This window comes from Erinaceus europaeus, chromosome 10, assembly GCF_950295315.1.
Source record: "Erinaceus europaeus chromosome 10, mEriEur2.1, whole genome shotgun sequence".
In the NCBI taxonomy this organism is placed as follows: domain Eukaryota; kingdom Metazoa; phylum Chordata; class Mammalia; order Eulipotyphla; family Erinaceidae; genus Erinaceus; species Erinaceus europaeus.
Genome location: NC_080171.1, coordinates 107,497,307 through 107,523,215, shown reverse-complemented (window position 1 = coordinate 107,523,215; position 25,909 = coordinate 107,497,307). Strand labels below are relative to the sequence as shown.

Genomic DNA, 25,909 nt, shown 5'->3' with positions numbered 1-25,909 from the left:
TAACTGTAACAATAAAGCAAAAAGGCAACAAAAGGGAATAAATAAATATTTTTAAAAATGTATTAGTGATTTAATAATGGTTAACAAGTTTCTAAGATAACAGGAGTACAATTCCATACAGTTCCCATCACCAGAGTTCTGTGTCCCATCCCCTGCAATGGAAACTTCCTGATTCTCTATGCCTCTGGGAGTATGGACCAAGATTTATGGGGTGCAGAAGGATATCCCTTTTCATAAACTATTTTTTACATTATAGCAAATAGAGGAACTTCTACACAAAAATAATTTGCTTAGCCTTTAGGTTCATGAATAGTCAACAACTTGTTTGGCTTTATATGTTAACTCTCTTTTCAGCCACCAGGTTCCAGATGCTACCATGATAGCAATCAGACTTCCCGGGACAGACGACCTCACCAATGTGTCCTGGAGCTCCAATTCCCCAGAATCCCGCCCTACTAGGTAAAGAGAGAGGCAGGCTGGGAGTATGGATCGACCTGCCAATGCCCATGTTCAACAGGGAATCAATTATAGAAGCCAGACCTTCCATCTTCTGCAACCCACAATGACCTTGGGTCCATACTTCCAGAGGGATAAAGAATAGGAAAGCTATCAAGGGAGGGGATGGGATACGGAGTTCTGGTGGTGGGAATTGTGTGGAGTTGTACCCCTCTTATTCTATGGTTTTGCCAGTGTTTCCTTTTTATAAACAATAATGATAATAATAATAATTTGCTTGAGAGTCAGATAAAAATGTCAAGACTTTAATGCCACCCATTCATTTCCCATTTTGCTATAACAATACTTGTAATATAAGAACAGTTTGTGTCTGTGGATAAGGATATCGAATGCTTGGTCAAAGAGGTGGATGTTAGTAATACCTGTTCTTTCTTGATGAATAATGCAGAGTAATCTCATTAAGATAAGGAAATAAAAAAAAAAACAAGCTTGTCTAGAAATAGATTTCTCAGACATAGGTAAAGCAATTAGGTATATTCTACAAGTCATTTTTGTCCCTTTTACTGAAACCATTGTAACTGCTTCTTGGTCAATACTGTACAGATTTTACTAATAAACACAACGGGTTGGTGAGACAGCTCACCTAAGTCGGACACCTGCTGTGCCGTGCATCTAGCTGGGGAGCATGTCACCCGGAAACACTTTAACACTGGGGAAGCATCTGTGCTATGCTTTTTCTCCTTCTCTCTCTCTGAGAGTGGTGAAATACTATATGCACAAGGCCAGTCAGACAATAAAGAAATATGAAACAAGGGAGGGGGCCTGGGTGGTGGTGCACCCAATTGAATGCACATATTTCTATGTGCAAGGACCCCTGCTCCCCACCTGCAGGGGGTATGCCTACAAGTGGTGAAGCAGGTGTGAAGGCCGCTTTCTTCCTTGCTTCCTTCCTTCTTTCCTTCCTTCCTAACTCTCAATTTCTCCCTCTCAATTTCTCAGCCCTTTCAAATAAAGTAGAAATAAAAAATTTAATATGAAGCAAAGGAAAGAAAAAAAAACATAATAGGGACAAGGTTGGGGGAGTAAGGGAAAGAAGAATACTTCTCAGTTGTAAGATTTAAAGATATGTAAACATTTTGTCTACAAAAGAGAGTAGACTTTAAATAGTTGTGCAAATGCAAAAGAAGCAGTGTGACAGTAGTTCACACTGACAGAACCAGGATCTTTTGAATGTGCTAACCAATTATGTCACAGATAACCAACTAAACCAAGACCAATTGAAAGGTAATATATCTAGAGGTAAAGGATCACAACATCATACCAAGAAAGTAATGAAAAAGGGGCCAGGTGATGGCACACCTGGTTGAGCACACATGTTATAGTGCACAAGGACAAGGGTTCAAGCCCCTGGTCCCCACCTGCAGGGGGAAAGCTTTGCATGTGGTGAAGCAGGGCGGCAGGTGTCTCTCTGTCTCTCTCCCTATCTCCCCCTTCCCTCTCAATTTCTGGTTGTCTCTATCTAATAAATAAATAAATATAATTTTAAAAGAAAGTAATGAAAAAGAAACCAAAGTAATTATTTAATTAAAATATTTTATTTCATTTATTTTGGAAATACTGAGGTGCAACTTAAAGAAATTGATAATGTTGGGGGGGGAGCTAAGAAACACTTAATAGAATAATTAAACGAACATCCACAAAGTTTTAGTTTTAGTTTCACTTCAGAATCTCTTAGACTATCCATGGCTGCTTTTGCCTTTGTTATTTTTTAATGATCTAACATAGGTTTACAATATTATAGGACCTTCAGAGTATAGTTTCAGACTTTAGATACATATTTATATTGATATACAACTATGGACTCCTAGTCTGCTATAGTAACTTGCTCCTAGTTATAAGTTATTTCCTCCTTCCAGATCACCTCTAGTGCTAATAACATTGCCTCCACTCCACTCAACAAAACAATGGTCTATTCTTGAGGTCTCTAATATTTTGGACAGCTCCACTTCTGAAATATTTAATTTCCATAGTCCAACTTGAAAACACAACTGTCTACCCTCCCTTATTATGTCTGTTCCTGGTTGCCAATGGTTTTACATGTTTCACTAAGACTTCATTTCTTCCACTTTTCCATTGTCCCCAATCTAAATATTCCTTCTGACTCCAGAGCAGTAGTTTCACGTGAGGATGGCCATGGTGGCAATATCTGGACACATTTTCAACTAGAGGAGTCAGCTCCTGGCATGTTGTAGGTATAACATCAGGTATTTTAGATATCTTACAGGGCACATGGTAGTCCCTTACAATAGAAAGTTATAATTTTTTTTCTGAAACTGAGAATTCTTGCTTTATGATCATCTTTGGATAAAGTGGTCTATTTTATCACTTTTTTTTTTTCCTCCAGGGTTATTGCTGGGCTCAGTGCCTGCACCATGAATCCACCACTCCTGGAGGCCATTTTTCCCCCTTTGTTGTTGCCCTTGTTGTTGTAGCCTCGTTGTGGTTATTATTATTGCCATTGTTGATGTTGTTCGTTGTTGGATAGGACAGAAATGGAGAGAGGAGGGGAAGTCAGAGAGGGGGAGAGAAAGATAGACACCTGTAGACCTGCTTCACCGCTTGTGAAGTGACTCCCCTGCAGGTAGGGAGCCGGGGGCTCGAACCAGGATCCTTAAGCCGGTCCCTGCGTTTTGTGCCACATGCGCTTAACCCACTGCGCTACCGCTCGACCCCTGTATTTTATCACTCTTAGAACCTTAACTAAACAATCTTGCTTCTTCATTCTTTGGGCATGCATGCTCTATGAACATAACAGGCAAATCTTTTCATCATTCCAGGCTCCATATTCTCAAATGATATATGACACAGAGATCTCTCTAAAGGCCCTTTAAATCCTTGACATTCATTCCATAGTTCTATGTCTACCAGATTTTCCTCAAGCAATTCACACCTCCATCTATGCACCATGATTGCAAGATTTTATTGGTGCCAAAAGAAATAGACTGATGTATCTACTTTGCTGCCAAAATAAACCAAATCTATCCCGGTTCCTATCAGAGACAAAGAAATAAAATGTACACAGAAGAAAAATGATAGTAAAGTTTATTACATAAAAATGTATTTCAAAGGTAATTTATTCAGGAATCAAGCAACACAAAGTAGTGAGTTTGCAACAAAATGAGTGTAATATATAAACCATCTGACAGTCAATAACACCATTATGAACAAAAATCTCCCTCTTTTTATCTTATTTTATTTTATTATTTGTTATTGGATAGAGACAGAGAGAAATTAAGAGAGAAGGGGAGGTAGAGCGGAAGAGAGATAGACACCTGCAGACCTACTTCACTGCCTGTGAAGCGACTCCCCTGCATGTGGGGAGCCAGGGGCTTGAACCGGGATCTTAACTGGTCCTTGTGCTTTGTGCCACGTGCGCTTAACCCACTGGCACTACCGTCCGACTCCCCCTCTTTTTTTTTTAACCAGAACACTGCTCAGTTCTGGCTTATGATTATACCCCAGACTGACAAAAAGCTCTTTCTGCCACAGAAGAGGAGGAACTGTACAATAGCAAAGGTCAAATACCAACACACACACATATATATGTAATATGAAATAATAAAAAAAAAACACTAGAGATGCATTTCAAAGACAGGTTTGTAAAGAAAGACACTATGAACTAAGCTGTGAAAAGTGCAATCTTTTTTATACTGCAGAGTTAGTATTGACTTAAGTGTCCATTCATAACTTAGGGTACATCAACTCTGAAGTTAAAGTCTGGGTTCAAATCCAATTGCACCATCTTCCAGCCTAATAACTTTTAACAATTTATATCATTTTATATGCCTCATCATTTGTAAAACAGAACAATGAGAGTATATCATAGTTCTTCATAGGTGAAAATAGTGCTTTGGAGTCAGGCAGTAGCACAGTGGCTTAAGCGCAGGTGGCACAAAGTTCAAGGACCGGCATAAGGATCCTGGTTGGAGCCCCCTGGCTCCCCACCTGCAGGGAAGTCACTTCACAAGCGGTGAAGCAGGTCTGTAGGTGTCTTATCTTTCTCTCCCCGTCTTCCCCACTTCCATTTCTCTCTGTCCTAGCCAACAATGATCACAGTAATAATAATAACTACAACAATAAAACAATAAGGGCAACAAATAAACAAATATTTAAAAAGAAGATAGTGCTTCATAGGTAATGGCCTTGGAACAGTGCCTGGCATACTATAAACACACAAAATACTCGGTAGTGTCATTATTGTTTTCCTTACTAATGTAAGGCAAGATATTTGACAAGAGAAAAAGTAAAAGGATCGGCTCAAGATTCCATTTAACATTGTTGCAAGGTATTTTTGTTAATGTCCACACTATTTCAGTTGTCATCGCCATTCCTATCCTCTAGGAGGTGACAAATCAAATTATCAAGCATTAAATTCATATCATATTAAAGGAGAAGTATAGAGAATATAACACTGGCAATAAAGTATGTGATATATACATACAAGGGAATATTACTCAACTATAAAGAGTGAAATTCTGATACATGCTACAATAAAAACAAACCTTGAAACCCTCCTAACTTAAAGAAACAAGATACAAAGGATACATACATGGTTCTACTTAAAACAGAAAAAAAAAAAAAATCATCAAGACAGAAAGCAGAACAGTTGTTGCCAGTAGCTGGGGTAGGGAACCTGGGTGAAGGGATGACGGTGGCCTGTGGGAAATGAGGAGTTACTGTTTAATGGGTACCAGCACCTCTGTTCCAGATGGTGGAAATATTCTAGAAACAGAAAACGGTTATAATTAAACAACATTATGAATGTGCTTAAAGCTGAAAGTTAAAAATATAGCCTACATCTTCACCAGGAAATTTTAGCATGACTTGGTGGGATAAAATAAAAGGACAGATCACTTATTTTCAAGTTCCTATCTATGGATATCAAGAGTCAGTATTGGGCAGGGTAGATAGCATAATGGCTATGCAAAGAGACTATCATGCCTGAGGCTCAAGAGGCCCAAATTCAGTCCCCTGCACCACCATAAGCTAGAGCTGAGCAGTGTGCTGATTTAAAAAAAGAGAGACAAGAGTCAATATGAACTATTAGCTGACTTTGCCTCAAAATACATTTGAAAATGGTTTACAAACCTTGCAAATTTTACAAGGGACATTATTTCACTGGATACACACACACACACACACACACACACACACACACACATACACACACACACAGAGGAGATAATCTCTATTAGATGTGGCCAATGCACAGTGGTGGTTCTGTAGGAGCTATTAATACTTGCCCATACAGGATCATGCTAACTGGGACTGGGGAGATAGCATAATGGTTATGCAAAAACCTTTTATGCCTGAGGCTCCAAAAGGCCCAGGTTCAATCCACCAGCACCACTATAAGCCAGAGCTGAACAGTGCTCTGGTATAAAAATAATAAAAAAATAAAAACCAGAATCATGATAACTGGAGTACAACAGTACTTTTGTGCAGAGAATCATATATGGAGGTGTAAATCAACTGGTAATAAATTCAGGAGTAGAAAGGGTCCTCATGTATTTGGTAAACCATAATTTAAACCACTACAATATCCCTTAAACTAGAAACAGAAATGAAAGCTCTACTTTTTTGGCTCCTCCTCCCCTTGGCTATTTGAAAACATGCTGTCAGTATAAAGAACACAGTAACTATCTGGATCAGGAAGTCATGATCAACCAACTACTTTATCAAAAACAAATGGTCTGGGGATTAGTTTTACAGTCAACAGTTAAGTGCACATAGTACTAAGCACAAGGGCAAGCACAAGGACCAGGGTTTGAGCCTTGCTCCTCACCTGTGTGTGTGTGGGGGGGCTTAACAAGTAGTGAAGAAGGTCTGCAGATGTCTCTTTCTCTCTCCCTCTCTATCTCCCCCTCTTCTCTCAAAAAAAAATGGTCACTGATAACCTTCACCCTGGTAAGGCAACAGTACTTAAGACAGAAAAGCAGGGAAAATTAGCCAACATTTAAAGACCAAATTAAGGGTGACTACTGTAAAAAGTCTCAAGTTTGATAATTAATACTAACATTATTTTTCTTAAGTGCAGCCTTTGAAATCATACACCGCCCTCAACGTACATCCTGGCCCCATGAGGTACTGTTAATTTTTGGCAAGTTTTTTTTTTCCTTTATGGGAAGATTAATGTTTTACAGTCGACAGTAAATACATTTACTTGTACATAACAATTTTGGGCAAGTTACTGTAGTTTCACATGACTAAACTTACCACCTTCTCTGTAAATGGGGGGAAATTTCTAACAGAGAAGGAAATACAAGCAAAGACTGAAACATAGTGGCTACAATATAGCAGGTGGTCAACAATGAGCAACTAGAACAATTACTACTATTCCCTAATTCACTTGCCCCCCTAAGTACTGGAAGAGCCTAATTTTACCAATTTATTCTAATGTTAGAAAATAGTAAACCATTGATAGACTTCTCAGAGTCATATCCAGTCCAGCATATTCTACTAAAAAATGGAACATACCTGAAACACAAAAACACAAAACCAAACCATCAATGAATCCAGTTTCTCCTCCCATATCTATTCCCGATAGTTTAGTTAAGGATCCTGAACCTCTTCATCCCCAGGATGAATCCTACTGCTAATCACCCGGGAACCTAAACATTCCTAGAGGGCTACTGTTGCTTATTTATTTGGGTGGCTACCTTCCCTACTAGAGTGATACCTGTCCTCGCTGCATGAAAACCAAAGGGAAACTCGTGTGCATGAGATGTTAACAAATGTTCTGTACATCGCAACAGCTGGCTGGATCCATGTGCATTATTTTTATTACAATAGACTCTGACGTTATTTAGACTCCGCCCCAAAACATACGCACCAAGCAGCAAAACTCCATCCACACCGACCGAGAAAGACTGCCCTGGACACCCAAACTCAAAGCTCGGTGCTGTTGGTGAGGACTCTGCAGTGATAGTAAAGCAGGTGGGTTTCACTGCTAAGTGAAAATCATCATGATCGCAACTATCCTGTCTCCGTAAGCAATGCTGGAAATGAGTTTCCCTGGGCTTAGAAAAGGAGAAGGGCCGGGAAGCAAAAAAAAGGAAGAGAACGAGTATGTGCCGCCAGAGGGGTGACTCCGAGCCCAAAGACACCCCGGAAAAGGGGGCGGGGAGCAGCGATCACTCAAGTCTCATGGACGGGTTCGACCCCCGCACCCCCCCCTCGCCAATTCTAGGAGAACTGCGAAGTGAATGGCGTCCCCGCTGTCCTACGGAAAGCGTGAGCAGAAGCGGGCCTTGTCGTCCCCAATGCCATTCCGTCTGGAAAAGCAGAGCAAGGCAGGGACCCAGCAGGAAGCGCGATTACCTGCCTCAGCCGACAGCCCTCCGGTTCCCACTTCCGCAGACCCAGGGTTACCACGGGCTACCCGGCACGCCACGCGTGACGTCACTCACCCGCGCCCGGGTCGCGGGTCGCCTGGCCCAGCCCCTGGGGAAGAGTTTGGCGGCGGAGAGTCTGCGCAAGCGCGCACCAGCCTCTGGCTTGGGAAGCCAATAGCTTAGCCTGTTTGCGGGATGTTAATTTAAGGTTGTCCCGTTATCCTAGAAAAAATTCTTAATTGCAAAATAGTGTGGACTCTTAAAAAATGTCATTGAGCGGCCGGGTGGTGGCGCACATGGTACAGTGCGCAAGGACCCCAGTTCGAGCCCCCTGTCCCCACCTGCAGAGGGAATGCTTTGCAAGTGGTGAAGCAGTGTTGCAGGTGTCTCTCCCTATCACCCCTTCCTTCTCGATTTCTGGCTGTCTCTATTCAGTAAATAAAGTAAAAGTAACAGAAAAGTGTTATTGAGATTCAGAAGTGTTCTTGTTAACCCTGCTTCAATATGCCTCTGTTGTATATGATTGACGTCTACAAATTCATTTACCACCGTTAACTATAGCCCACTAAGTGCTAGGCAAGCTTTGTTTCCTAATAAGGGATTCAGCCATGAGCAAAGGAGACACTGTGCCTACCGTTGTGGAAATGACTTTTTAGCTGAGCAATCAAGTATTGAATTACTCACAAACATATGCAATAAATGTGTAAATGTATGCAAAGATCATAAGTGCACATGCAGAAGAAAGATTACCCCTATAACTTGAGATAATGAGGAAGTCCTCTCTGCAGAGATTCATTCAGCCGAGCAAAGAAAAGGTCCAATCTGAGGAGCTGGAAGAAGAGCAACCAGCAGAAGGGTCAGCACATTCCAAAGCTACCAGAAGAGGACAGAATGTGGAAAGAAAAAAAAAAAAGAATAGAGAGACATTAGATTAGATCCACAAGACACGGAGAAACCTGAATTCACAAAACCTTTCTAGGTCGTTGTAAGAAGCATAGATTTCCTTTTGAGTGTAATAGGTAACAAGTAAGGACTTTTTAACATAAAGATTATGGGGGCTGGTTAGTTAAGATAACTCTGGATGTTGCAGATAATGTTGGGAGTCAAAAAAAGATGCAGATAGGGAGTCAGGCTGTAGCACAGCGGGTTAAGCGCAGGTGGCGCAAAGCACAAGGACTGGCATAAGGATCCCAGTTCGAACCCCGGCTCCCCACCTGCAGGGGAGTTGCTTCACAGGCGGTGAAGCAGGTCTGCAGGTGTCTGTCTTTCTCTCCTCCTCTCTGTCTTCCCCTCCTCTCTCCATTTCTCTCTGTCCTATCCAACAACGACAACAACAATAATAACTACAACAATAAAACAACAAGGGCAACAAAAGGGAATAAATAAATAAAATAAATATTTAAAAAAAGAAAAATTAAAAATTAAAAAAAAAGATGCAGATAGAAAAGCCACTTTTGCAATGATCAAGTAATAAAAAATGACAAGAAATGGACAAATTTAAGAAATAGTTTGGAAGTTTATATGATATATGTAGGAATGAATAAGTATAATATGGAAAAGAAGTGTGTCAAAAATAAGTTAAATTTTGGACCTGAGAAAATAGCTGGATAATTAAAACAGAACAGCTTCTATATCAGAGATCTTTGCAGCAACTTGTTTTTGATTTGGATGGTCCCAAGAAGTCATTTACTAATTGTATATTACTGTCCCTTAAAAAAAACGAAAGTGCTGGGCAGAGGCAACAGAATAATGGTTATGCAAAAAAAAAAAAAAGTGCGTAAAGTTCTAGTATTCCAAGTTCAGTTCCCAGCACCAACATAAGCCAGAGTTGAGCAATACTCTGATTAAAAAATTAGGGGGGCAGAACAGGCGGTAGCTGGCCTGGCAATGGTGCACCTAGTTGTAAACACATGTTATAGTGCACAGGGACCAGGTTTCGAGCCCCCAGTCCCTACCTGCAGAAGGGAAGCTTCACAAGCAGGGAAGCAGTGGTGCAGGTATTTCTTCTTTCTCTCTCCCTCTTTTTTGCACCTTCCACTCTCAATTTATCACTGTCCTATCATATAAGTAAACAAATCAATAAATTTACAGAAATTTTAGGACTGGCTAAACAACACCCTTAAATAATGTGTTGCTTTACCATGTGTAGAACCAAGGTTGGAGCAAGAGCCCCATGCCATTGAAGGAAGTCCAGGTCTTATAATCTCCCTCTTTGCCTCCATCCCTCCTTTTTTCTCTCTCTTTGTCTTTATCTTAAACACACACACACACACACGCACACGCACGCACGTGCGCGCGCACACACACACACACACACACACACACACACACACGGCATTGACTTTCCTCTAGAAAGTCTCTTATCCTCCTTTAGAATGTAAGCTCTAGGGGTTGGGTGGGTGCACACCTGGTTGAGCACACATACAATGCACAAGGACCCGGATTCAAGCCCCCAGTCCCTACCTGCAGCAGAAAAGCTTTGCAGGTGGTGAAGCAGGACTGCAGGAGTCTCTCTCCCTCTCTATCTCTCCCTACCCTCTCGATTTCTGGCTGACTCTATCAAACAAATAAAGATAAAAAAAAAATTAAAAGAATGTAAGCTCTAATAAACATCGTCTGAGATTATGCTATCTTATTGTTAATTTCCACTTCTTCAAAACATGAGGGCCTTATTTGATAACATCAGTTAATCAACATTCAACCAATCTCCTAAATCAGAAATCCAAATATCCCAGACTTGTCCCTACTGTTCATTGCATAGTTTAACCAAACAAGTCCTTACCTGAATTTCAGTATATATTGCATCTGCTTACCTCTCATGTTTATTAGCTAATTCCTTGCTTAAGCCTTTCTTATATCTGAGCAAGTCACCTCTCAACAACTCAGTTTTTCACTTGTAAAATTAAAAGATTGAACTCTATGCTTCCTAAGACCTATTTCATTTGTAAAATTCTATTTTTGAACTACCAAACACATGGGAATACAGTTGGTCTCCATTTCTTCATGTTACATATTTTCAGATTACACCATGTGGACTGTAAAAATATCTATGGTTGAATATTTGAAGATTTTTTTCCTTGTCATTGTTCCATAAATAATACAGTGTAGTTGTGTGTGGCATGGGTTATAGAGTAGTTGCAATGAGACCTTTGCTGTCCCTTATACAACTATTAAACACAACAAGAGACCGAATTGGACACATAATCTACAGCTGAAAAAAATCCACAGCCTCAGGTGGGTGCCAATACATGGTTGGAGAAAAGGGAGTGGGTTGGAAGGCATAGTTGTTCAAAACAAGAGCTTTGGGCTGATGGCTCTCAGCATCAACCTGTGCCATATTGGGTAGTAACGCAATTAGCGGACTCCCCCGGAGAAAAGAAATTGGACCTTAATGCCTCTCAGTCTTTGACTTAGGGTTCTGTTAGCTTTTGTTTTTGCTCAGTCTGAGTTTAAGACAAAGACAAAACTCAGCCCACAAGATAGCCCAAAACACCCCACCCCCAACTACTACCACAGACTCAGATAAGTGGAAAGCAAAGACCACAACAGCATTAACTGCTGTTGTGGTCTTTATGTTATGTTGGCCAACATAACCAACATCATATATGTGAAGGCAAAGAGACAGAAAGTTAAATAACGTATCACATCAAACAGAGAAAAGAAAATCAGACAAAATCCAAGAAATTCCAGGTACAGAGAGTCTATCAGAAACAGACTGTAGAAACCTTATGAGAACTTTACAAGAATATAAGCAAGAGTTGAAAGAGAATTTTTCTTTGAAATTTGTTAAGAAGCTACAACGTGTGAAAGAGTTCACTAAGCAGTTAAACAGCATGGAGGAAAAAATTCAAACAGAACTGCGAGGACTGAAAAACGTCTTTAGGGCAGTTCAATCTCAGGTAGAAAGCGTAGGTAATAGACTCACACATGCAGAAGGAAGAATTTCCAATCTAGAAGACACAATTAGCCCACTCTTTGGAAAAGTTTAGAAAGAATGAAGCTACTCTCTGTCAAATTACAGACTCCATAAAAAGGTGGAATATATGAGTTATAGGGATACCTGAAGAAGTAGACTGGGTCAAAGGTCCAGAGGTAATTTTCAGAGAAATTTTAGATGAAAATATTCCTCACCTAGGCAATTCTCAGAATATATCTACTTTGGAGCCAGATCGATCAACCAAGTTTACAAATCCAAAACAACCCACACCAAGGCACATTATTGTAAAATTATTAAACAATGATAAGGAGAAGTTTTGCAGGCTGCTAGGGAAAGGAAAGAAGTTACATATAAAGGGAGAAATATCCAGTTTTCATCAGACTTTTCTTCACAAACCCTAGAGGCAAGGAGAGAATGGAATGACATATTCAAGGCATTAAAGGAGAGGAAATTTCAGCCACGAGTTTTGTATCCTGCAAAATTATCCTTCAAGTATGAGGGAGAAATAAAGGTATTTGCAAATACTCAAAAACTAAAGGAATTTGCCACAGTCAACCCCACCTTACAAGAAATACTGAATGGAGTCTTACAGGAAAGGAGGAAACAAAAGAACACATGCCCTCAGCAAGGTGAACAGCAATAGACTAGAAACAAAAACATGATAAAATAGGAAAGAACAACAAGCAAATAGGGGAGGGAATTAAAAGACAAAGAAGCCTTATCAAACGTTTGTTAATCAAGATCGACTTAAAAAAGACTTTTCTAGATACACAATGCTAGTTATTACACACAGGGTAACCACAAAACAAAACAGAGAACAGAGATTTGCAGAGAATGCAAGAAAAATGAGTGAGGAATTCATGCCACTAAAATGGGAATTGTGCCAAAAGCGATCTATAGGTTTAATGGACTCCTTATTAAAATCCCAATGATATATTTCAAAGAAATTGAACAGATTATTCAAAAATTTGTGTGGAATGCTAAAAAAAAAAAACACAAATAGCAAAAACACTCCCAAGAAAAAAGAAGAAAAATGGAGGCATCACAATATCTGGCTTTAGGTTATACTACAAAGCAGTAGTAATCAAAACAGTGTGGTACTGAAACAAAAATGGTCATATGGACCAGTGAAATAGGATATAGAACCCAGAACACGAGTCATACATATACAGATACCTTACATGTGACAAAGGGTCCAAATCTGCCTATTGGGAAAAGAAAGTCTCTTTAACAAATGGTGTTGGCAGAATTGGACAGCCACATGAGAAAAATGAAACTAAAGCACCAATTAACACCATACACCAAAATTAACTCAAAATCAGTCAAAGATCTGGATATCAGACCTGAAAGTATAAAATACATAGAAGAAAATATTGGTGAAACATTTCATAACATTAACACTAAAGACATATTTGGAGACTTTACCCCATGGGCAAAGAAACAAAAGCAAGATTGAACAAGTGGGATTATATCAAATTAAAAAGCTTCTATACTTCAAAAGAAAACTCTATAAAGATAAACAGGAAACCAGCAAATGGGAGAACATATTCACACATCATACTTTAGACAAACACTTGGTAGCAAACATCTATATAGAGCTCAACAAAGGAAAAAAGAACAACCCAATAAAAGAGTGGGCAGAGGACATGCATAGACAGTTCTCCAAAGAAGAGATACACATGGCCCACAGACATATGCGAAATGCTCTAATTCACTCATCACCAGAGAAACATAAATTAAAACCATACTGAGATACCACCTCACACCTGTAAGAATGGCCTTCAACAAAACAGGAGGAGATAAATGTTGGAAAGGATGTGGAGAGAAAGGAACTCTAATACACTGTTGGTGGGAATACAAAATGGTATAAGCATTACGGAGAACAGCATGGAGAATCCTTAAGCAAATAAAGATGGAAATACCTTATGACCCAAAAACCCCACTCCTAGGCATTTATCCAAAATCACTAATTATCACTTCTTCTTCTAGCGTTTGCCACTAATTATCACTAATTCCAATGGATATATGCACCCCCATGTTCATAGCTGAATTATCTACAATAGCAGCAAATTGAAAGCAACCAAAATATCCCTCCACAGATGATTGGTTATAAAAGTTATAGGACATATATTCAATGGAATATTACTCAGCAATAAAAAATAATTATTTACATCCTTTGGGATAAAATGGATGAAACTTGAGAACATTATGCTTAGTGAAATAAGCAAGGAGGTAAAGGAAAATTAAAGGATGGCCTCACTCATATGTGGAATTTAGAGAACTGAACACAAGTACATAAAATAAACAACCAGCCACAACACGATCCATATTTAAAATGGAAAACTATTATGGTTACCTAGAGGGAGGGGGGAGGGCAGAGACTTTCAGTGGTGGAGAATATGTGAAACTCTAGTCTTATCACTATTTAGTCCTATCCATAGCAATACGACATGTGGGAAGGGTGAATAGATATAATATCTCAAGTTCTCCAACTGCCTAGACTATAGCCCTAAGCACAAATACTAGCTCTTGCTTATGTTTATCTAGATTTGCAAAATGATCATACTCTGATAAGGGGATTAATTGTTTATGGATCTCTAAAAATGTATTGGAAAATAAAGTTCTGCAAACATCTAAATCAATTACAACTTTAGGACAGATAGGTCAAGACCTTTTAACCATTAAGTATTTAAAATACAAGGAGGTTCAGATACCACTAGAAGCGTTCAGATCACAGTGGTCAAGTTTAATAACACAAATACTTAGCCCCTTAACTAACCTGGTTATAATAATTAATTATTGATATTTTAACTTTCTCTAAGACTATAAGAAACCCCTTGTATCCTCTTTAAGACCTGCATTTCTCCTAGTCCTGGTACCTCTAGGATATGTCCATACTTCTTGAAATTCCTTTTCTATGATTCTTTATCACTATACCAACCCTGTCAACTTTAACCAAATCACTACTGGTGCTTTCACCCTGCATTATGCTGCTATTGAAATCCTACTGTAACCTGAAATCCAGACTGTAGCCTGAAATACCAGACTGAGAAGTCAACCCCACAACTCTTCAAATCTGGTGCTCCATCTGACACCATTCTCTCAGACAACATTCTCATCCAACCTCAGGTTAGTTACCAAACTCAAGCAAAACTATTATAATGGTGTGCCCCCAGGAACATGCCTAAAATGGTTTCCCTAGCTTTCTTCTACCCTAAAATCCCTAATCTCATCTGCTCTGATCCTACTTTCTGGTTCCTGTTCATTAACCATCTTGTCTCAACTTAGGTCTTGCCACCTTCTAGATACCAGGCTGCAGATGCTACCATGACTCCATCCCAACTTCTCTGGGCAGATGATCTCACCAGTGTGTCCTGGACCCTCGCATCTCCAGTGCTCTGGTCCACTAGGGAAAGATAGAAACAGGCTGGGGGTATGGATCGACCTGTCAACTCCCATGCTCAGCAAAGAAGCAGCTACGGAAGCCAGAACTCCTGCCTTCTGCTCCCCATAAACAACCTTGATCCAGACTCCCAGCGGGGGAGAAGTGATAGGATGAAGATAAGGGGATTCTGCACTCCAGCTCCATCAGCACCTGGAGAGAGAGAAGGAAAAGGAGAGGGACATATGGAGGTAGCTTTGATGTCATGAGTGGCTTGCAGGGGAAGAGAGGATTGAATCAGGAAAAGAAGGGGTAACTTTGTATAAATGTGGACACACAGTTGTAGAGAAGATGGTCGGCCCATGTCTACAACTTTAGGTGGTCTGTGGTGGCTTGGAGTGGGGAGAGTGAAGATTCAGAACTCTAGTGGTGGGAATGGTGTGGATTCAAACCCCTGTCGACATGTAATTCTGTAATTTAAAAATATTTTTAAAAATTAAAAAAAGAATACTGTATAAAATTATATGTATATACATTACATTGTATTGTGGATAGTAAGAAATTTAGGAATTATTTCAAGTATGTGGAAGAATATACATGTTGTATGCAGTTTCTATCCCATTTAATATAGTGGAATGAAGCATCTGCAGATTTAATATTGGAGGGAATCTTTTTTTTTTTAATTTACGAAAGGATTAATTAACAAAACCATAGGGTAGGAGGGGTACAATTCCACACAATTCCCACCACCCAATCTCCATATCCCACCCCCTCCCCTGATAGCTTTCCCATTCTCTATCCCTCTGGGAGCATGGACCTAGGGTCATTGTGGGTTGCAGAAGGTAGAAGGTCCGGCTTCTGTAATTGCTTCCCCGCTGAACGTGGGCGTTGACTGGTCAGTCCATACTCCCAGTCTGCCTCTCTCTTTCCCTAGTAGGGTGGGTCTCTGGGGAAGGAGAGCTCCAGGACACATTGGTGGGGTTGTCAGTCTAGGGAAGCCTGGCCGGCATCCTGATGGCATCTGGAACCTGGTGACTGAAAAGAGAGTTAACATACGAAGCCAAACAAATTGTTGAGCAATCATGGACCCAAAGCTTGGAATAGTGGAGAGCAAGTGTTAGGGGGATACTCACTGCAAACTCTAGTGTACTTCTGTTTTCAGGTACATATTTTGCAGTAGTTTACGGATACGTGTGAACATATGCTCTCTCTCACAGAAACTGGTGTATATCTAGGTTTTGGCACTTTGTTAGAAAGTGAACCACCTGAGATGGAATTAGAGTATACTATGAAAGGAAAGGTCTCACCCGAGTAATGAAGCTGAAGGGTTGTCATTCCACACTTGAAGTCTCTGGACACAGTCTGAAGTGGCAATCGTTGTGTTTGGTGGGAATCTTAAAACCAGTCCTGTGAAGATTACTGAGAAACAATTATAGTTACTTTGAAAACTCTGTTCCTGTTTTTTGGGAAGGCTGCTTTAATATTAATGATATCGTGACAAGATGGACAGGAAAAGCTGTACTTGGTAGAAACAATCAGCACAAAATGAAATTAAAAGTATCTAAAACTGGAATAACTTTTGTCATAGAATAAAAACTGACTTTAAAAAAACTAGGGACTTGTAACATTGAAAACTGAGGAAGAAGGGACTTAGTAAAATATTGTCTTTATTAAAAATTGATGAGAAAATCTAATTTTCTTTAAAATTTTAGATCTACAAAATTTGTGCAAAGTTGGTCTAGGTTAATTAATCACAAAATAAAGCTCATATGCCACAAACTATTAAACTATAAGTTTTCATTAAAAATCTGAATTATAACTTTAAAGCTTATAATAAGAGGACTGACTCCAGTCTAGTGAGAACAATTTTAATAAACTGGAAATGCAGGAAACCATTTAACTATAATAAAAAAAAAAGTGATCATGGCATTAAATTGGCAAAATGTAATTTTCTCCAGAAAAAGGCTTTTTATATTGAGCTTTAATATAGCATTTTAAAGATTTCAAATAAAATTTTAGAACTTGAAATCAAGATCATGACAAAATATTTCTGATATTTACAAGTTATAAAAGGTTGGTTTACATGCAAAAGTTTTCTCATTGTGATATCTTGACATAAAAGTAATTGAGTAATCTGAAAAAACTTTATAATATAAAAAGCCTATAATAGCAATTAAAACAAGGTAAAGTCAAACAGTTAATGAGTTCATTTGAGCTATCTTGTTTTTCTGAGTCACTCATACAGCACCAATTATGATCACATCCAGATGTCACTAGGTATTGTTATGTTTATACTCATACAAGTAAGATTCCTTTATTGTCTTTTTCCCTTTCCACCTGTTTTTCATTGTTATGTACGTTTATACCATATATTATTATGAAAAATCTTAATGAAAAATTGTATTGAAGTAGCACTGGTTTATAATAGTACATAGATTTCAGGTGCATAGCCTTATAAATCAACATCTGGATGTATTGCATTATATCACCTATTGAATTCGTTTCTTTTTATTTACTTATTTATTCATTTTTAAATTACAGAATTACATGTCGACAGGGGTTTGAATCCACACCATCCTACCACCAGAGTTCTGAATCTTCAGTCTCCCTACTGCAATCCACCACAGTTCCCTTAAGTTGGAGACATGGGCTAAGCATCATCTCTACAACTATCTGTCCACATTTATACATAGTTACCCACTTTTTTTTTCCTGTTGAATTCCGGTTTCCATTCATCACCATACAATTGACTATTTTTACCATTTCCCTTTCCTCTTTCTCTTATGGTAACTACTATTTTGTCCTTTTGATCTAAGAAGATTTGTTTGTTTATTTTATTCTTTAATTTGTTTTGTTTTATCTTCCACATGTGATTGAAATCACATCCACTTGTCTTGTACATTCCATTAATCATAGAGCTACCCAGTACCACTCATGGTGCCGCTATAAGGTGCCAGGGCTTGAATCTAGGGCCTCACACTTAGTAATGCAGGTGCTTAACCAAGTGAACTATTTTGTAGGCTTTTATTATTTCTTTAAATAAGTTTTAGGATTTCTTCTCCATTTCTTCACTAGCTGGAATGTAAGTTATCTTTGATTTTCCTTTTCTTGTTGAGTATGGTAGTTCTGTGTTTTTTCCCCCTAAATTTTAATTCTCTCTCCTCTTTACATGAATCATTTCTTGATTTCTGTCATCAAACTCACTAAAACAGTGCCTACTTCCTCTGATGTTTTCCATATTCCCCTTCTTTTCAGTGATAGTATAAAAACAAGATTTCTGGGGGTTGGGCAGTGGCGCAGTGGGTTAAGCGCACATGGCGCTAAGCACAGGGACCTGCGTAAGGATCCTGGTTCGAGCCCCCGGCTCCCCATCTGCAGGGGAGCCGCTTCACGGGCGGTGAAGCAGGTCTGCAGGTGTCTATCTTTCTCTCCCCCTCTCTCTGTCTTCCCCTCCTCTCTCCATTTCTCTCTGTCCTATCCAACAACAAAGCAACGTCAACGAGGCTGCAACAACTAGGGCAACAAAAAGGGGGCAAAATGGCCTCCAGGAGCGGTGGATTCATGGTGCAGGCACCGAGCCCAGCAATAACCCTGGAGGGAAAAAATAAATAAAAAAAAAAAAACAAAAAAACACAAGATTTCTGGTGACAGTTTGGGTTCTGGTGGGACTGAAGTTCAGAGCCCTCTAGCCATCTTCCCCTATCATTTACTTCTCTGAGAGTATAGACAAAAATTCTTCTGGGGGTGCACAAGGTGGGAATTCTGGCTTCTGTAATTGCTACTCTACTGGACATGGACATTCACCCATCACCCATATGGGAAAGTAACAAGATATAAGGAGTCTGAACTGCTGAAGTCTTTTTAGGAAAGGGACTATTACCAGCCATGAAGTACCAATAGGAAAGCAATGCTATTTTACTGCCAGTCCCCTCACCCCCACTCTCTCTTCCTCTCAGCAAAGGTCCTAGCAGACCAAAAAAAAAAAAAAAAAAAAGCTAATTTCAGGAACCCCCAAATATTGAGAGCAAAGAACAAAAGTCTAATAGAGTTAAGCAATGGCTCCTATATTCATTTTCTTCATAAAGCAAGTATTTCACATCTGGGATCTTGCTCCTGTATATACTTTAATATACTTTCTTTCTTCTAATAAAAGAACCCTTCTTTTTTTGTTGAAGGAAACCCATTGACCTCAGAGAATATATCTTTCCTTTAATCACAATGGATGAATGCTTACAGATCTAAGACAGTTATGAGATCTCATTTCTCTCTGCCCTTGATTAATGGTTCTGACTTTTAAAAAAATTTTTTTATTAGTAATTTGATATTGATTTACAAAACTACATGTCAACAGGAGTGTAATTGTCTTTCCCTAGTGAGGTATAGCTTTGGAGAGGTGAGGTTCTAGGACACTTTGGTGAGGTCCTCTGCCCAGAGAAGTCAGGGTGAAATCATGGTCGTGTCTTCTTCTTCTTCTTCTTCTTCTTCTCCCCCTCCCCCTCCCCCTCCCCCTCCTCCTCCTCCTCCTCCTTCTAGTGTTTGCCCTTCTTCAGTAGCCAGTCAACAGCATCAGGTTGAAAGCTGTCAGGAGCTGCTTGTTGCTGGCTTTGAAAGTGACTGGGATCCATGTGGATTCAGTCAGCTAGGAAGGATTGTCAGTTTCCCCAATGAATGGGTACTCACGGGATGCACCACGAATGGTCGTGTCTGCAACTTGGTGTCTGGAAGGTGAGAGGACATAAGATGAGACAAAATAGTTTAGAGCAGGAGCCAAAAAGTAGGAACTGGGCAAATGAGATTGGGGCTCTTAGGGTGGAAGAAAGCTCAGAAATCCATTTTAGGTATGTTTCTAGGGGCCCACGACTATGGGAGTTTTTGCTTGAGTCTGATAGCTAGCATAAAGTCGGATAAAACCATTGGTTCTGACTTTCTTTACAATTAAGATAATAGATGCTGCAGCCTGGTCTCCAAGATGGAAGGTGGTGGTTATTATGGATTCACGGAACAGACTTTACCCCCTTGTGAAAATATAGTCATAAAGAGAGCTAGGTGACATAGTACTGTCTCTTTATTCATTCATATGCTGTTATGTGGGAAAAGATGCATATAGCACTCAGCCACCACTTTGATGAAAGAAAAATTTTGAGAAAGAAAAATTAGGGGAGGGGGGGCTGAGTGGTGGTGCAGCCAGTGGGAGGTGGGGCTGAGGAGCTTTATCAGTGATGAAGCAGTACTGCAGGTGCCTCCCTGTCGCTCAGTCTCTATTCCCCTTCCCTCTCCATTTCTCTCTGTACCAAACAGGTGGGGGAAGGCTATTGGGAACAGTGGACTCATGCAAGCACTGAGCCCCAGTCATAATCCTGGTGATAATAAAAAGATCTCTAAAAGTGAAAAAAAATTACAAAGAATGGAAAAAAGAATTGCTAAAGAGAGGAGAGAGAGGAGTGAGAGTGTCATTGCTGATATTATTGAGATGCTGACCCAGTCCGTCCTGACTTCTTAGTAAACAATGTTGCTTCCAGTTTTAGCCTGTTTGTAAGAGTTTTTATTTTATTTATTTATTTATGGCAGAGAGAAACTGAGAAAAGAGGGGAGAAGAAAAGGGAATAATACAGAGAGACACCTGCAGTCTTAGTTCACCAATCCTGAGGCTTTCTCCTACAGGACCTTGAACACTGGGTCCTTGCACACTGTACTGTGTGCGCCTAATGAGGTGCACCACTGCCTGGCCCTTTAAGGCTTTTTTTTTTTAATTGTTGCTACTTACAACTAAGTTTTGTTTGTAATTTAAGAAGACAAAGAGAATTTCTGCTTTGTGCTGCAGATTTTCCTCTTTTATTTTTTTTCTATGCTGAGCCTTCTTCTCCATGCTTAAATGTATTAATTGCTAATGCTTCTGTTGTGTTTTTTTCTTATAACCATCATGCTACCACCACCCCCTGTGTTTATGCTATTCTTGCTTTTGTTGATGCCATCACCTTCTTTTGAATGTGTAAAATAAGTCATTCTTCATGATGTGCTCTTTTGTAATCTGAATTTAAACACCTTTTTCTTTTCTTTCTTTTTTTTTTTTTTTGTGGTATTTAATGCCACTTCTTAGGTCAAACTGTAACAGTCTCCCAGACAGGAAATGAGTCTTTGTGTTCTGTGGAAGAGAAAATTGTTTGTTTCTTAGTAAAGGAGACCACAGAGTTTCTGAGTATGAGTGATGCATTAAGTCTTCATACACTGACAGAAAATCCAGTTATTTCTGACGCTGTCACTGTCTATATACATGGCACCAGGAACTCCATTTTTGCATTTGCTCAACAATATCACAATGATTTTATGCTTTTTTTGAACTTCAGATTTCACCTGGATACCAAATGCAGCTACACAGGCCTTCACATTCTCAAATGTCCTTAGAAATAAGTAAATTAGGAGCTAGATGGTGGTGCGTCTGTTTGAATGCATACATTATATACACACACACACACACACACACACACACACACACACACACACACACACGAAATTAGCCCAGCTTTATCTTTCCTGTCTGAGACCCATTTAATGTCACCATAGCTCACCCATACACCATGCAAAAGGGTGAGTATGTTAGATTACAGCTGGGATTTCAATATCATCATCTCCTAAAGTAGGATCTATGGCAAAACTGTTTCCTCCCCCCCCCCCCAACTCACTGTGGGTCGATGAGAGATAAGTGGGATGGGATGAATGTGTCAAAATGTAAATGCAGAATTTACAATACTTTCTATTTTCCAAGAGGTTTAGGCTTGGGTGGACTATACATGAAAGTTGAAGTGAGGGAGTCAAGTAGTAGCGCAGCAGGTTAAGCACAGGTAGCACAAAGCACAAGGACCTGCTTAAGGATCCCGGTTCGAGACCCCAGCTATTCACCTGCATGGGAGTCACTTCACAGGGGGTGAAGCAGATCTGCAGGTGTCTTTCTCTCCTCCACTGTCTTCCCCTCCTCTCTCCATTTCTCTCTGTCCTATCCAACAGTGACGACAACGATAATAACTACAACAATAAAAAAGGGCAACAAAAGGGAATGAATAAATAAAGAAAAAAAGAAAAAAAAGAAAGTTGAAGTAGGTAGATAGCATAATAGTTATGTAAAGAGACTCTCAAGCCTGAGGCTCCAACATCCCAGGTTCAATCCCTCACATCACCATAAATCAGAGCTAAACAGTGCTCTGGTGATAAACAAACAAACAAATAAATAAAAATAGAATAGCAAATTCTATGAGTGAAAGTTAAATACAATGATTGACAGATAGCCATGAGTAACAAGTCATTTCATTCATTTGGTAAACTTGAGCTGAAGCGATTACTGTAGATGTTATATATAGCTAGCCAGATGTTTGGGTTACAGGTGTTACTGCTGCAAAAACACTGTAGATGTTTCCAGAAGAAAACAGAGAGAGTCTGATGATACCTCCATTAGGCACAAAGAATAATCAAGACATTATTCCCAAAGATAAGGTGGTACCCAGAAATAAAGAGGACAGAATCCATAATAAAATATTTATTTTGATCCCACTCATAGAAAGAAGTTAAAAACTAAGAACAGAAGGGAAAACACAAAGCAGAACTGGACTGGATTTGATGTAGTGCATCAACGTAAAGGACTCTGAGGTGGGGTTAGGGTTCAGGTCCTGGAACATGATGGCGGAGGAGGACCTAGAGGGGGGTAGATTGTTATGTGGAAAACTGAGAGCTGTTACATATATACCAACTACTATATTTTATTGTCTACTGTAAACCGTTAATCCCCCTCCAACAAAGAAAAAATATTTATTTTGCCAAAGAGGATGATAGTGGAGTTTCAAAAAATGCCAATCAAAAGATCGATTACTAGGATCAATTACTTTGGGTGATTCAGTTATGGGTAGTGCATAGCTACTGACTTTTAAAAATGAGAAACCCTTTACTCCCATCTCGGGTCTCCCTTTTTTCCCTCCAATGTGCACAAAATTTGTGAATCACATTAAGTGAGAAAGGGTGTAACTAAAGTTCAACATGACTAAATCCCAGGTAATTTAATTTGTGTCTTATTATTATATATATTTTTTTCTTTCAGCAATACTTACTGATTATTGCTATGCAGGATATGAGACTATAAAGATGAAAAATGTCTCTGACATCTAAGAACTCCCAAACTGCTGTGGAGAAAAAAAGTGATTTACTACATTAGAGATCAGAGTTCTGGACTGTGTCCTAATTGAGTCCTATATAACAAAGCTAGGATGGCCTGAATGAAAGACAAACTAAGAAACCAATTCTGGCCAGAGGGCAAATCACATGACACAAACGGAGAAGGGATTTGGATATTGAGAAACCAAAAAACAAGCAAAAATCTGAAGGTGTGTGGTCTGGGAGGTGACGCAGTGAATAAAGCATCGGACTCTCAGGTCCTGAGTTCAGTCTCCGGAAGCACATGTACCAAAGTGTTGTATGGTTCTTTCTCTCTCTCCTCCTATCTTTCTTATAAATAAATAAATAAATTCTTTTAAAAAAAAATCTGAAGGCAAGGTACCTGCAGTAGCTGAGCTCAAAGATGGATGACTGCGGAAATCTTTAGAATGGTCATTTTGACTGTCGGACAGGAGAAGCTATGTGGTTTGTAACACTAAGCTAATGTGTTCAGCCAGTCTCAACACTTGCTATGACTGACTCCAGGAAAGTGCTTAATATATGTAAATTAATCTACTTATATTTTAATTTGTTTACCAGACTTCTGTAAGACTTTTGTCCTAGTGTTTTGGGGAGGGAGAAAAACAAAAGTAAGGAAAAATATATGCTTTCTCTATGAATGGGCCTGAGGGGAGGTATAGTCATATTTTTAGTCAACATAATGTAATATTCCACAAGCACAAACCCAATAGAATACTTTTGAGAAGATGTCAACAAAACATTCTGTCAGCCAACCCCACACCAGGGAATTGTAGAAAGGATTCCTTCTATATGTCAAATAGGATCGAAGCAAGTTTCTATGATTGTCAATGATAGTGTGGGAACAGTAAGGACTGGGAGGCTTTTGCCCGCCAGAAAACACAATAATTGCACAATTGACAACAAAAGCTTTCATTTGCTCCTATCTAGACGAATATATTTCTTTAAAATTTTAAAAATTTCCTTTATTGGATGGATATAGCCAGAAATTGAGAGATGGGGAGATAGAGAGGGAAAGAGACAGAGAAATACTTGCAACATTGCTTCAGTATTTGTGAAGCTTTCCCTATGCAGGTGGGGACTGGAGGCTTGAACCTGAGTCCTTGAGTACTGTAACATGTGTGCTAAACCAGGTGCACCACCACCCAGCCCCATGGAATATATTTCTAAGAGCTGGTGTGACCCAACTTGATTGAAACCCTCTCAAAAATGACTGGAATTTTCTCATTCCATCACAGCATGTAGTGACAATGCTTTCAGAATCTGAATCACTTAAAAAACAAACATTCCTAGAAAGGAGAAGCACAGAGTGACACTTAGACTAGTTATGGTCTACTGTTACAGAGCCAAGGATTGTAAAAAGAAGGGGGACAGGAGAGAGGTGGAAGGGTGTTGAGAACCCAGTGCACAATGGTGGAAGGAGATTTAGATTGGCTGTGGGAGTGGTACACAGACACCTACCATGGAAAGATAAGAAATCATACACATGGGGCTGGGTGTTGGTGCATCTGATAGTACATGCATATTACAATGTGCAAGACCCCATGTTCAAGCCCCAGTTCCCACTTGTAGATGGGAAGCTTCACAAGCAATGAAGCAATACTGCAGGTATCTCTGTATCTCCTTTCATTTGTATTTCCTTTTTCTACTGAATTTCTCCCTGCATATATCCAAAATAAATAAATAAGAATGTGCTAATACGAAATTATACTCACAGCAGCATCAAATGCTGGAGAGGCTGTGGGGACAAAGGAACCCTTCAGCACTGTTGGTAGGAATGTAAATTGGTCAAGTCTCTGTGGAGAGCAGTCTGGAGAACTCTCAGAAGGCTAGACATGGACCTTCCATATGACTCAGTAATCGTTCTCCTGGGGATACACCCCAAGGACTCTATAACACCCAACCAAAAAGATATGTGTACACCTATGTTCACAGCAGCACAATTCATAATAGCTAAAACCTGGAAGCAACCCGAGTGCCTAACAACAGATGAGTGGCTGAGAAAGCTGTGGTACATACACACAATGGAATACTACACATTTATTGAGAACAATGAACCCACCTTCTCTGACCCATCTTGGATGGAGCTAGAAGGAATTATGTTAAGTGAGCTAAGTCAGAAAGATAAAGATGAGTATGGGATGATCCCACTCATAAACAGAATGTGAGAAAGAAGAACAGAAAGGGAAAATCAAAGCAGGATCTGACTAAATTTGGGGTAGGGCACCAAAGTAAAACCCTGGGATGAGGGTGAGGGTGGATGTTCAGCTTCATGGGGAGGGTGGGGGAAGGAGAGGTCGTATGGGATGGGACACAGTCTTTTGGTGGTGGGAACGGTATTTATGTACGCTCCTATCAATTTGTAGTCATATAAATCACTATTTAAGTAATATGAGAGGGGAAAAATTGATTGAATGTCTGAAACTTTAAAAATCACAGAGTCTTTTTAATACATAGGCTGAGTCTTTGATATGTTGACTCTGTTAAAAGCCTAGACCAGGGAGAACAGAAACAGCCAGTGGCACACCTATATGCAAATAATGTCAAAGGACATAAATTATGGCG

The 25,909-nt window shown here is 39.6% G+C and overlaps 1 protein-coding gene across 3 annotated transcripts in view; it reads right to left on the bottom strand.

Annotated features, from left to right (window-relative positions):
- Nucleotides 1-7,991, bottom strand: part of AOPEP (aminopeptidase O (putative)) — a 427,259-nt gene extending 419,268 nt beyond the window's left edge. The window contains exon 1 of one of the 3 annotated variants that reach the window (XM_060200473.1): nucleotides 7,837-7,991. The gene's annotated coding sequence lies outside the window, so the exon portion shown is untranslated. The remainder of the gene's footprint in view (nucleotides 1-7,836) is intronic. The other 2 variants (XM_060200471.1, XM_007539869.3) reach the window with 2 other exon arrangements.
- Between the last annotated feature and the right edge of the window lie 17,918 nt (nucleotides 7,992-25,909).